General features: G+C 42.2%; 1 long non-coding RNA gene across 1 annotated transcript; it reads right to left on the bottom strand.

Moving 5' to 3' along the window:
* Window positions 1–228: 228 nt before the first annotated feature.
* Window positions 229–9519, bottom strand: LOC111981088 (uncharacterized). The gene is made up of 3 exons (XR_011481746.1): window positions 5315–9519; window positions 4920–5051; window positions 229–1890 (listed from the first exon to the last, which is right to left on the bottom strand). It is a non-coding gene; the product is annotated as an uncharacterized lncRNA (long non-coding RNA).
* Window positions 9520–14060: the final 4541 nt, after the last annotated feature.

Genomic DNA, 14060 nt, shown 5'->3' with positions numbered 1-14060 from the left:
GTGCTTAACTTGTGTGCTCTTTTCAAATAATGCACAATAGATATAGTAAAATAGATAGAAATAATACAAGTGAAATGGAGAAGAAAAAAATTTGATAGAAATAATACAAGTGAAATGGAGAGAAGAAAAAAATGAAACACGAGAATGCAGTTATATACAGGTTTTATATACAGGTCAGTGCAGTACCATTATTTCAATGTGCAGGGGTACTGGAGTGATTGAGGAAGACATTTACATGTAAACCAGTGTAAAAGTAGTATGCAGAAAAGGATGGTGTTTTATGACCGAGGCCTGTGTGATACTTTATGTTAATAATTATATACTGTATCAGTTCTAAGTATGTGTATTTGTGTGTCAAATCAAAACATTTGAATCAAATTAAGATTGATTTGTTGGAGGTCGTTTGGAATTTAGCATTGTGCAGCACATTGCATTTATAACTGAGAAAGGAGGGATGTGTCCAGTTCCAGTGGAAGGGATTGTGAAGCCATACTAAATAAATCAGTACTGTATGATCGGCAGAAGAAAATTACAACTCAATTGAAATGCACAGAAATCAAACCTACTGTTTAATGTACTTTAATACATTAAGTGAAATTATTTTGAGTGAGAGTTTGTTACAGATTACTAAGGGATGTTGAGTACACCGTTTTGCCTACGTGCATTGGCAGGCTGCCCCATTCTGTCCCAAGCCAGGGTAGTGGATCTCTCAGGGGAGGCATAGACACGACCATGACTTGACAGGTACTCTCCAACAGAGGTCCTTACTGGGACAGGGGTTCCTCAAACCAGCGGGGCTAAGGGACTGGGGTCTCTGCAGCCCTCTGATGGAAGAGGCCTGAAATAATTCTCTCAGGGACTGGCTTACTGCTCCAGTCGCAGGGTCACTGGAGCTCAAGGTTTTGGCAGGGACAAATGAAGATCGGCCACCACTCCCAAGCTTGACTGAAGACGCACCTACTGTAGGAGGTAATCATAAGTTTGGAAATATTATGGCCTAAACATGTGTATGAAATAAAAGCAAGTACAAAATTCAATTCCTATGGATTTCTATACGCTTGCTGAAATGCAATCAAATTTTATTGGTGGTGTACACATATTTTGCAGACGTTATCGCAGGTGCAGTGAAATGCTTCAGTTTCTAGCTCCAACAGTGCAGTAATACCTAACAATATCCCAAAAATATCAGAATAAAAAATGTCATAGTCCGAAATATAAATATATATGTACATGATGGTGTGTATAGACATTATGGTTTGGTATATGCTCTCCCTAATAAAATACTAACCCACCAGGTGGAGACCTGGTAGAACCTGTGATAAGGGTCAAGCGGGAGGTGGGGTGGTTTGTGGCCGTTAGCCTCCAGGATGCGGCTGTTCCTGACTGCCTGTAGGGAGTGGAGGCTGGTGCGAGGAGATGGTAAATCCACGTTGGGCATGTAGCTTTTCAGCTCCTCTACAACAACAACCTACATCTGGGTCAACTCCCATTTCACATATACAATCGGTCAAACACACATAGCAGATCATGTTAAACTGGTAGTGTCGATTTGTTTTTGTTTTCAAGTAAAAGTCAATATGTGAATTTTCTATTCAGGTGCTCTTTTTACCTATGCTCTTTGCGAGTTTAAGCAGCTTAGATTGAGTGGTGGCCTCGGCAGCTGGCTGCTGTGACCAGGCTGGGCTATGGATCTGGATGACTGGCCCAATGGGGAGAGCCGGTAGTGGGGCAGCTGGCTGGGAAGAGGTGTGTATGCGACTGTGTCCTCCAGACTATACTTGTCGAACTCCAGATCACTGTAGCCATAATTACAAGGTGACAGCATGGCTGTACCAACACTCCAGAATGGTGTGGCAGCAGCAGGGATGGAGGAATAGTCATGTCTTAAACCTTGGGAGAAGGAAAACACTGTCAAACACCCTCTTCACAAGTAAAGTAATTATGCATAGTATGTGGGTCATTCTTGGGCTCAGGTAATATTTCAGTCCCTCTGACTTTTTATATTACAAGAATTGGGTCACCAAAATCATATGTTAAAAGATTTTGTATATACATTGAAATGTCCAATATAATGAATTGAAATAAATATAGCATTAATTTAAACTTTATTATTAAAAAATCTTATTTTTTAACTGACACTGAGAATTGTGTCATGTCACCCAGGTGTTTCACTTAAATTTTACTTGGGAAATGTATATTAAAATGTGCACATAATTAATAACTTTTGCCATTAATGCAAACATATAGTTGTGTTCTTTTGTTGAGAAAGTATTTTTATCAAATAAATTCCTGATTATTGATTAAAATCACACAATTTAGCTCTGTCCCTCAGTCTACACTCAACCCCGTAATGCCAACCAAACTCTGCCAATAAAAATGGTCAGTCCACCCTCATCATTAACAGGAAGTGACATCTTCAACAACTTTCAACTGTATGGTACAGAAACAGGCAAGTAATCACATTCTTTTATATCTGTACTTTGTTGTTTTTTAAAGTCTTTTGGGGATCGTTGAGTTGACTAACTCAACCCCGTTACATGGAAGAAAGATGGAAAACTAGTACTTATCAAAATTATACTTTAACCCATAAAAATATACAATCTATTCATTTCATGCAGAAGATGTGGTCTCCTGTCCCTTCACCACATGAGGAGCAGAGGCCATTTTGAGGCAAAAATCTCAACCCCCGTCACACTCAACCCCGCCACATTTCATTGTAACGGGGTTGTAAACCTGTGACAGAGTTGAGTTATTTACTTTATTTATGAATATTGCATCTAAACAAATTAATTATTCAATATATTATACATTGTTCATATTCACTTATGAAACATGCTGTAATGTGTTCCATGTGAACAAAAAATATATTTTAAGGCAGGTGTTAGGAGAGTGTTAGGAGAGTTGTGCAAGGCTCTTAACTTCAGTTGTTCCTTTAAGTCGCTCTAGATCCTAAATTACTCAAGGATTATAGTGTATACATGTATATATTCTAAGAAGACAAAGGTAGTGTCGAGCACGTCAAAATGCTGACCCAGAAAAAAGGGAACAATACCTTGAGAGAGAGAGAGCGTCAGAGATGGCAACGTCCTGCTTTTCACAACAGAATTACACAAACGTGGATTCAAAGCTGGTACATGGAACTTTTTGGAGTCAAGCCATAGAAAAGGGTCTCCTGATGGTGTGGGAGGAACGTTGAAGTGAACGGCGGACAGGTTGGTGGCTAAAGGCCGTGATATCAGTGATGCACAGGAGCTTTTACAAAGCCCTCCGTGAGACAAACACGTCAGTGAAGCTGTTCTTTATGAAGAGTGCTGATGTTGAACGTGCGATGGAGATGATGCCAAGCCCGATAAAAGCAGTGCCCTCCACCATGAGAGTACTCCAGGTCATCACCCTTGCTCCTGATGAGCTGATGTTTCGTGATGTCAGCTGCCTTTGTTCAGCAAAGGACCTGAACTTTACATGCTTTAACTCACAGCACTTCAGTTCCAGGCAGAAGGTCCTGGCTGCTCCAGAACAGCCAGCCAATGAGGAAAATCCACAACCCATGGACGAAATGCAGGTCTTCTTGGGCAGTGGTGTGTAGTGGAATATGATGATGACCTTTATCCAGGCATCATCCTCGGCACGGATGAAATGAGTGTACAAGTGAAATGTATGCATCGTGTAGGACCAAACAGATTTTTATGGCCTTGAGACGACATCCACTGGTATCAGTTTGATGAAGTCCTTGAAATGATTCCACCCTCATAGCGTGTGACATCCCGCCACGTAGAGGTTGAGAGAGATGTGTGGGATACTCTCAGGAAGAAAACCATGAATGAATGAATATGGTGCTCCTGAGAAGGATAGTCATGCTGACACTAGTGCTGTAGTTACAGCTGTTCTAGCATTCTAGAACAGCCTGGGGAGGCAGGTAGCCTAGTGGTTAGAGTGTTGGGCAAGTAACCGAAAGGTTGCTAGATCGAATTCCCGAGCTGACAAGGTATAAATCTGTTGTTCTGCCCCTGAACAAGGCAGTTAACTCCTAGGCCGTCATTGTAAAAAATAATTTGTTCTTAATTGACTTGGCTAGTTAAACAAAGGTAAAAATTCTAAATGCCCTTGGAAAATGTTCCTACAGTTTGATGATGAAACCTGTTGAATGTCATTAATTACCCTAATGCCTGATGTGTTTTTATTCGTTTCGATATTTACTGCAGTTTGGTTAATAAAACCCAGATTATTCTAAATATATCTAATGTCCTTATTACATGGTTGCATACAATGAAATGCAATGTCTTGGGGTAAATCTTGGAGGGATTTTGATAGTAAACTAAACTAGTTTATATGGAAACCGATATGTCTCTTTAACCCCGTTACAGTATTCAACCCTGTCACCCTAGTCTCAACCCTGTCACATGACAATATTTGTTAAATAAAATGGCAAAGATGAATAAATATGAATTTAATGTTTTCTGAGCTCAGTCTGAAATGTTAAGGACAATCCCAAGAAGATTAGATTTATGTTAAAATTCTGAATTGAAAGCATTTTTAAATTTTAAATTATGATCCCACTGACACATAATGTGTCTATTTCATGGTTTAATATAACAAAATTCTGAGATTCGACATATATTTTATATTTATAATAATTAAATTGGTTTGGGGGACACAACTATCTTTTATAATCATATTCAGACAACTTCCAGATTGAAGATAAACAGTGTCCATGTCAGACAAAAATGTACAATAATAAAAGAGCCTTAATGCCTGAGGTGGGAAAATATTTTTTCTTGAAGGTTTAGTATGTACTTAATGTTGTGGGGTGTTCAGAAAATGCATTTATTCTAGTAAAAAAATGTATATTTGTAAAAAATATTACCGCAGCCCAAGAATGACCTATGTATGAATCAAAACTAGAGGGTTTTCACACTCACTCTTCTCCTGCATGCGAGCCATGACCTGGATGTCAGTGAGGTCCTGCAGCCTGTAGCCCATGGTGATGGAGTCATCTGAGACACTTGGCTCATTCTCATCCATGCAGGGTGGTAAACTAGCATCATTGTTATCTGAAATACCAAAGCAATAGAGACACTGAGTAAATACAACCAGGACAATCTGGAATTGTAGTCAGTGGGAGTTACACTGCATTCGGAAAGTATTCAGACTTCTTGACTTTTCCCACATTTTGTTACGTTACAGCCATACTCTTAAATTGATGAAATTGTTGTTTTTTCCCCTCATCAATCTACACACAATACCCCCCCAAAAAACTGAAATACCACATTTACATAAGTATTCAGAGCCTTTACTCAGTACTTTGTTGAAGCACCTTTGGCAGTGATTACAGCCTCGAGTCTTCTTGGGTATGACGCTACAAGCTTGGCACACCGTGTATTTGGGGAGTTTCTCCCATTCTTCTCTGCAGATCCTCTCTGTTAACTCGAAATGACACAACGACAAGGTTCCAGTTTAACAAAGTTTACTATACCGTATGAACACACTCAAAGGTAGCCATTACACTCAAGGCTAGGTCCATCAACGACTAGACTTCCTGCGCATGCGCACTCTTGACTGAGTGATAGCCCCGTAATAACAGAAATATAAGGATACTTAAAACATGAACTTAACAATCTCCCCCTTTTTTTTAAAGACAAATAAAACATCAACAACATAATTAAATGTCCAAGTATTATTCAAGATCCCCATTACAAATGGGTTGTGTGACAGTTTTTATTTGTATTACTCAAGCTGCCACTTTCCATTACTGAGAGCCTGTAGGAGCGAGAGCCCGTAGGAGCACAAGACCGGATGCTCCTTTTTTAGTGAGACAGTCAGCAAGCTGTTCCTTTGTGGTCGACCACAGAATCCGCTGGATTCTCTGTGCTTGAATAAGTTCCTTGATGCTGCTAATCTCAAAGTATTTTCTCTGTGACAGACTTGGTTGACTTCACAGCATCAACTAATGAGTAGTTGTCAGTGACACAAACTACAGGTAGGAAGTGCCGTTTTGTCCCACCAGTGTTAACCTAGCGAAGCATCACTGAAGACAACTAGTTTCAAAGAGTCATCTTTTCCAACATGCTGAAACTTTAAAGTCACTTGTTGTGATTTCAGTTTACGAACAACTTTGTTTGCCTCATGAATGGTTTGTACAGTGGCGTGTTTTGTGTTAGATGCCAAGTTGCAACCATCAAACCAGGTCTACTCTGTCTCGCAGCCCATAAAATGTGTCCTATCTTTGACCTCAATTGACCAGCTTCAATTCCACATAGAGGGGAATTCCTTTGTACGGCTCTTGAAGAATCCATGTGGATGGGTTGAAGATTCTTGATATAGCTCTCCTGTTGCATCAGTATTTTTCCATCAACTGTAATAAACTCTATGCCAACATAACAAAAATGATCATGCTCCTCACGGCCAACCTAGAAAACAGCTTTGAGGTGTGGAATCACAGTTGAAGCAAAGGTCTGTGAGCCACCCCAGATAAAGTCATCAACATGACAGGCAAGTACTCCAGTCACATTGCAGTCTTGATCAAGCCAATAGAAGACTGCAGGATCCACTTGTGACATTTTTCCACCTGTAGTCAGCATTGTTGCCTTGACTTTGTTGTACCAGTAGAGTGATCCATCTGCCAGTCCATACACACACTTTTTTAGTTTCCACAGTGTTCCTTCGCTTTTAGCTTCGGGCGGAGGTCGGATGTGAATGTCCCTTGACAGCTCTGTTCCCTGCAAAAATCCAGATTTGATGTCTATGGAATTAAGTTTCCATTTTTTCTGGCAGATCACTGACATCAGCAATCTGAGTGACTCTGAGGCGCATGTCGGTGAGTCTTTTGGGAGTTCTTTAGCAGCCAGCTCCTCAAAACCTCTAGCCACTAGACGTGCTTTGGGCACTATTCCAGTTAAGGATTCTTTAAGGGTACACACCCACCTTGTTGAGACGGACTTTTGGCCAATGTCTTTGACTTCCTCAAACACTCCATTTTCCCTCCAATTACTGAGCTCATCTAGCTTAGCTGAGTCAAATGACACGTCCTTTGTTTCAAGTACATCATCATTTTGAATGTCATTCTGTTTTTCTCGATTTTCCATTGGTTCAATTCTGATATTATCTACAAGTGACAGGTCAGCTGACCCTGTTGTACCAGAAAGTGTAGCTGGTTCAGAGTACTGCAAGTTGTACCAGTTCTTGTGTTTTGCTTTTCCTGCTCGTCCAATGACGGTTGCTGTATGTGGAATACCACTTTCTCTGTCCATGTATTTAACAGTTTGTCCAGTTTTCAGATTGGAACAACCATGTTCTCTTAACASATGTGGCTGTTGTTGAATGTTTTCCTKATTTGAACGCTCAACAGTATTACCTGTGGCATGGTTGAAGGTCTCTGCTCCATTTCCTGTGTCAGTTTCAGTGTCCATATCATTGGATGCGACATCTGGTAGGTGTGTGTCTGTTACTGTGTCCTTTTTGTCATTTTCATTAGGCGACTGATTCTCAGCAACAGCCCCTCTATCTTGTTGATCATTTACTTTTCGCAATCTTGAGTGATGCACCCTGACAATGATGCCTCCGTGCCTCACAAATATCACCACACCATCTTGACCAATGACTACTCCCGGTCCTTTCCACTCTTGACAGTCAACTCGTTTGTAGTACTCTTTGTTTCCAAAGTTTCGTACTTCTCATCATCATTATTCCCTGAACTGCTGAGTAACTTCTGAAGTCTGTCAACTGTATCATGTTCAAACTGTTTGTAAAGCTTTAACAATACTTTGTGTTTTTCTTTAGTGCTCATGTTCTCTGTGTCAGTCAGAATCTCATTTTTGCATGCTCTGTGTGATGTCTTTGTCTAAAATGTTTACACAATAGTGGCCTGAGGTAGTAAGTTCAAGAGTCACTGGTTGTTTAAACATCACTGCCTTGTCATTTTTTATGTCTAGTACAGCCTCTGCCTTCTTGAGGGAAGCTTTGCTTAATAGTAAGGGGATATCTGTAGGGACCACCTCTGTTTCAATGTGACACTTAGTCTGACCAATTTTTGCTGGTATCTTAACTCTCTTGGTAGAATGGACAATTCTCCCATCTCCAAATTTGAAAGCTCTGTTGCTTGGTGTGTCAATCATATTTTGTACTTCTTTCATATTTAGTTCACTGACATAGCTATCAAGCCATTTTGCACCACACACTGTCCGTGTACATGCAGTATCAATCACAGCAGATCCTAAGGATTCAACTATAAAAATCTCAGTATCAGAAGTAGATTCATCTGAAAACAGTGTAATGTTACACTGCTCTATCTCTGTGTTTACATTTTCCTCTGTTAGTTTAACTTGTTCATTTTTATGAGGAGTCTTTAACCCAATGGTAAGTGCTTTGACAAATAGCACATTTTGATCTCCTTCCATATTTGTCCAGTGGATTTGTGTCGGGAAATGGCGCCCTCTTCTGGTTGTCTTGAGAACGTGACTTGTTGGCGCCTTTTCTCTGCTGCTCGGTGTAATATGCTGCGTCACTCACTTGCATTCCATCTGTCATTGGCGTGACAGACGTCTTTTCACCAAATATTATTTTTAGTGCCGACTTCATAGATGCAAAAGTCAGCACAGTACACGCAGTCAAAGCCAACTGTTTCTCCCTACCATCTAGACAGGCAGTATCTAGCAACTTGAAAGCTAACACTGCATCCGGGAGAACCAGGTCGTACTTGCGCATTCTATTGTACCTCTGTTCGAAATCAATGATGTAGTCCGTCATTGCAACCGAAATATCTCTCGTAACACTGTCAAAGTTTGAATATGCCTCGTTGGCACGGTCTTCCTCTTCTTTAAGAAATACAGAATCCAGTGCTGTGATCAAAGTTCCCATACCGTRATCCTTGTTCAAATCCTCAACGGATATTTCCAGTGCTGTATCTCTCGCTCTTCCCTCGAGCGATAATACCACCGCAAGTGCTTGCTTTTTCGCGTCCAGATTAGTAACGCGTGTCCAGATTCCCAGTTCATTTTTCCAACTTTCGTACGACCTCTTCTCGTCGAAGCGAGGTGGCACATTGTAGTTATTAACCATCCTCTGCTACCAATGTTAACTCGAAATGACACAACGACAAGGTTCCAGTTTAACAACGTTTACTATACCGTATGAACACACTCAAAGATAGCCATTACACTCAAGGCTAGGTCCATCAACGACTAGACTTCCTGCGCATGCGCACTCTTGACTGAGTGATAGCCCCATAATAACAGAAATATAGGGATACTTAAAACATGAACTTAACACTCTCAAGCTCCGTCAGGTTGGATGGGGAGCGTCGCTGCACAGCTATTTTTTAGGTCTCTCCAGAGATGTTAGATCGGGCTCAGGCTGGGCCACTCAAGGACATTCAGAGACTTGTCCCAAAGCCACTCCTGCATTGTCTTGGCTGTGCACTGAGGGTCAGGGTCCTGTTGGAAGGTGAACCGTTGCCCCAGTCTGAGGGCCTGAGCGCTCTGGAGCAGGTTTTCATAAAGGATCTCTCTGTACTTTGCTCTGTTCATCTTTCCCTCGATCCTGACTAGTCTCCCAGTCTCTGCCATTGAAAAACATCCCACAACATGATTCTGCCACCACCATGCTTCACCGTAGGGATGGTGCCAGGTTCCCTCCAGACGTGACTCTTGGCATTCAGGGCAAAGAGTTCAATCTTGGTTTCATCAGACCAGAGAATCTTGTTTCTTATGGTCTGAGAGTCCTTTAGGTGCCTTTTGGCAAACTCCAAAGGGCTGTCATGTGCCTTTTACTGAGGAATGGCTTCCGTCTGGCCACTCTACCATAAAGGCCTAATTGGTGGAGTGCTGCAGAGATGGTTGTCCTTCTCGAAGGTTCTCCCATCTCCACAGAGGAACTCTGGAGCTCTGTCAGAATGACCATCGGGTTCTTGGTCACCTCCCTGACCAAGGCCCTTCACCCCCGATTGTTCAGTTTGGCCGGGCGGCCAGCTCTAGGAAGAGTCTTGGTGGTTCCAAACTTCTTCCATTTAAGAATGATAGAGGCCCCTGTGTTCTTTGGGACCTTCAATGCTGCAGACATTTTTTGGAACCCTTCCACAGATCTGTGCCTCGAGTCAATCCTGTCTCAGAGATCTACGGACAATTCCTTCGACTTCATGACTTGGTTTTTGCTCTGTCATGCACTGTCAACTGTGGGACCTTATATAGATAGTTGTGTGCCTTTCCAAACCATGTCCAATCAATTGAATTTACCACAGGTGGTCTCAAGTTGTAGAAACATCTCAAGGATGATCAATGGAAACAGGATGCACTTGAGCTCAATTTCTAGTCTTATAGCAAAGGGTCTGAATACTTATTGTACGAATTGGATTCATAACATATCATATGAATTGGATGAGGTAGTACACAATTGGATGACGTAGTACACAAATAACAGGGACCGTTTTGGCTCGTGAGCACCACTTTCAAAACTACTGGCTGAAATTATACAAAAGTTCTGGAGCATCACTTTAAGCACTCTGAATTAAAACTAAGCAATTGAAGTATTAAAAAAGCAGGTTGTTTGAAAAGGGATACATGGACAAAAATGTTGCTGCAATGATTTAGAATAGTCTTATTATTGACAGTATACACAGTTCAGTTTTTATCAAAAAGTGCAGGTACCTACCAGCTCTCTTCATTCTCCAGCTCACAGCCCTCCTCTAGGTCCAGGAGGTCCACCAGGTCGAGAGCAGACTGCTCTGCTCCCTTCTCTGTGTCCCTGTCTACCAGCTCCTCTGACCCCATGCATCCCTGCCAGTGTGTCTCCAACATGTCACTGTGGGGCAAGTGTGCATAACAGCCATCATATATGTGTGCATCCTGCCCCACTAGTTTCTCTCTGGGGCTTTCAAGAGGAGATGGAGATATACCATCTCCACCGCTAACCTCCGCTGGTTCAGGGTCCAGCAAATCACATACATTTTGACGTTCCTCCAGCGAAGAGGGACAGCTGATGAGCCCACCAGAGAGAGCCTGGTTGTTGGTGTTGATATTTCTTCGCCTCTTGCTTAGAGCTTCATTTTCAATTTCCATTCTCCGCACTAATTCATGTATCTTGCGCACGTCTCCCAGTTCCAGTGCAGTAATGTCCTGCTCCATCCGTGTGTCCGGCCTCAACCTTTCTCCAATTCTGCAGCGTTCTTTACTTTTCACTGATTGAACAGCACTACTTGACCAGATGACCACGCTGAAAAATAAAAAGCTCCAGCTGAAATATACACTGAATTCAGAAACCAAATGTAAAATGGATCTAAAAGTGACATCAAGTAAACCCAATATTATCAACGCCCAAAACAACTCTCGAAATGTAGAGCCACTGTATACATCCACTACACTCTTGTGTACTGACCCAGACTTGCAGCAGGAGAGACTCAACAGCGCGCTTGGATGGCTTTAAAGCTCAGTGCCAGGTTCTAATGTGGATTAAAGAGTCTGACAAGCTGCCTCTGAAGAAAATCAAAGAAAATCTGAGGAGCCGACTTGGTGACACCTGCAGTCATAAGTGATGAGTAATGACTTGCTAGCCATCATAGATCAGGTCACACAGTCACTCATCATACTCGACCTCGGCCATGAACCCTTACTGTTCTGGCCTAGCAAATCAGATGGTCGTGACCGCTAATAAAACCAATACATCTAGACATTTTTAAATGACCAAGTTAAGGATATGAAGGGGTTTTAACCATCTAGATTTATTAATATAGCTTGCTTATCTACATCTCAACAACATACCCTAACACTGATATTACTAGTTAGCTAAGTTAACAGTAGCTAGCGTTCTGACTTAACCGGGAATTTAGCTATATATATATAAAAATACACTCAGCAAAAAAAGAAACGTCCTCTCACTGTCAAATGCATTTATTTTCAGCAAACTTAACATGTGTAAATATGTCTATGAACATAACAAGATTCAACAACTGAGACATAAACTGAACAAGTTCCACAGACATGTGACTAACAGAAATTGAATGTGTCCCTGAACAAAGGGGGGGGTCAAAATAAAAAGTAACAGTCAGTATCTGGTGTGGTCACCAGCTGCATTAAGTACTGCAGTGCATCTCCTCCTCATGGATTGCACTAGATTTGCCAGTTCTTGCTGTGAGATGTTACCCCATTCTTCCACCAAGGCGCCTGCAAGTTCCCGGACATATCTGGGGGGAATGGCCCTAGCCCTCACCCTCCGATTCAACGGGTCCCAGAAGTGCTCAAAGGAATTGAGATCCGGGCTCTTCGCTGGCCATGGCATAACACTGACATTCCTGTCTTGCAGGAAATCATGCACAGAACGAGCAGTATGGCTGGTGGCATTGTCATGCTGGAGGGTCATGTCAGGATGAGCCTGCAGGAAGGGTACCACATGAGGGAGGAGGATGTTCTTCCCTGTAACGCACAGCGTTGAGATTGCCTGCAATGACAACAAGCTCAGTCCGATGATGCTGTGACACACCGCCCCAGACCATGACGGACCCGCCACTTCCAAATCGATTCCGCTCCAGAGTACAGGCCTCGGTGTAACGCTCATTCCTTCGACGATAAACGCGAATCTGACCATCACCCCTGGTGAGACAAAACTGCGACTTGTTAGTGAAGAGCACTTTTTGCCAGTCCTGTCTGGTCCAGCGACGGTGGGTTTGTGCCCATAGGCGACGTTGTTGCCGGTGAGGTCTGGTGAGACCTGCCTTACAACAGGCCTACAAGCCCTCAGTCCAGCCTCTCTCAGCCTATTGAGGACAGTCTGAGCACCTGCTGTTTTCAACTCTCTAGAGACAGCCAGGAGCGGTAGAGATACTCTCAATGATCAGCTATGAAAATTCAACTGACATTTCTCCTGAGGTGCTGACTTGCTGCACCCTCGACAACTACTGTGATTATTATTATTTGACCATGCTGGTCATTTATGAACATTTGAACATCTGGCCATGTTCTGTTATAATCTCCACCCGGCACAGCCAGAAGAGGACTGGCCACCCCTCATAGCCTGGTTCCTCTAGGTTTTTTCCTAGGGAGTTTTCCTAGCCACCGTGCATCTACACCTGCATTGCTTGCTGTTTGGGGTTTTTAGGCTGGGTTTCTGTACAGCCCTTGAGATATCAGCTGATGTAAGAAGGGCTATATAAATACATTTGATTTGATGGAGGGATTGTGCATTCATGGTGTAACTCGGGCAGTTGTTGTTGCCATCCTGTACCTGTTCCGCAGGTGTGATGTTTGGATGTACCAATCCTGTGCAGGTGTTGTTAAACGTGGTCTGCCACGCCAAGGACGATCAGCTGTCCGTCCTGTCTCCTTGTAGCGCTGTCTTAGGCGTCTCACAGTAAGGATATTGCAATTTATTGCCCTGGTCACATCTGCCATCCTCATGCCTCCTTGCAGCATGCCTAAGGCACGTCCATGCAGATGAGCAGGGACCTTGAGCATCTTTCTTTTGGTGTTTTTCAGTCAGTAGAAAGGCCTCTTTAATGTCCTAAGTTTTCATAACTGTGACCTTAATTTCCTACCGTCTGTAAGCTGTTAGTGTCTTAATGACCGTTCCACAGGTTCATTCCTTGTTTATGGTTCATTGAATAAGCCAGTGTTTAAACCCTTTACAATGAAGATTTGTGAAGTTATTTGGATTTTTACGAATTAGACAGGGTCCTGAAAAAGGGACGTTTCTTTTTTTGCTGAGATATATACAGTTTATTTGATTTATTTTACCTTTATTTAACTAGGCAAGTCAGTTATGAACAAATTCTTATTTTCAATGACGGCCTGGGTTAACTGCCTTGTTCAGGGGCAGAACGACAGATTTGTACCTTGTCAGCTCGGGGATTCAATCTAGCAACCTTTCGGTTACTAGTCCAACGCTCTAACCACTAGGCTACCCTGCCACCCCAGTTGAAGACGGAAGTTTACATACACCTTAGCCAAATACATTTAAACTCAGTTTTTCCACAATTCCTGACATGTAATCCTAGTAAAAAAATCCCTGTTTAATGTCAGTTAGGATCACCACTTTATTTTAAGAATGTGAAATGTCAGAATAATAGTAGAGAGAATGAT

The sequence above is a fragment of the Salvelinus sp. IW2-2015 genome, linkage group LG20 (genome assembly GCF_002910315.2).
Source record: "Salvelinus sp. IW2-2015 linkage group LG20, ASM291031v2, whole genome shotgun sequence".
NCBI classification, from domain to species: domain Eukaryota; kingdom Metazoa; phylum Chordata; class Actinopteri; order Salmoniformes; family Salmonidae; genus Salvelinus; species Salvelinus sp. IW2-2015.
Note: the sequence above shows the minus strand (reverse complement) of the source record. Positions and strands in the feature narration are given on the sequence as shown.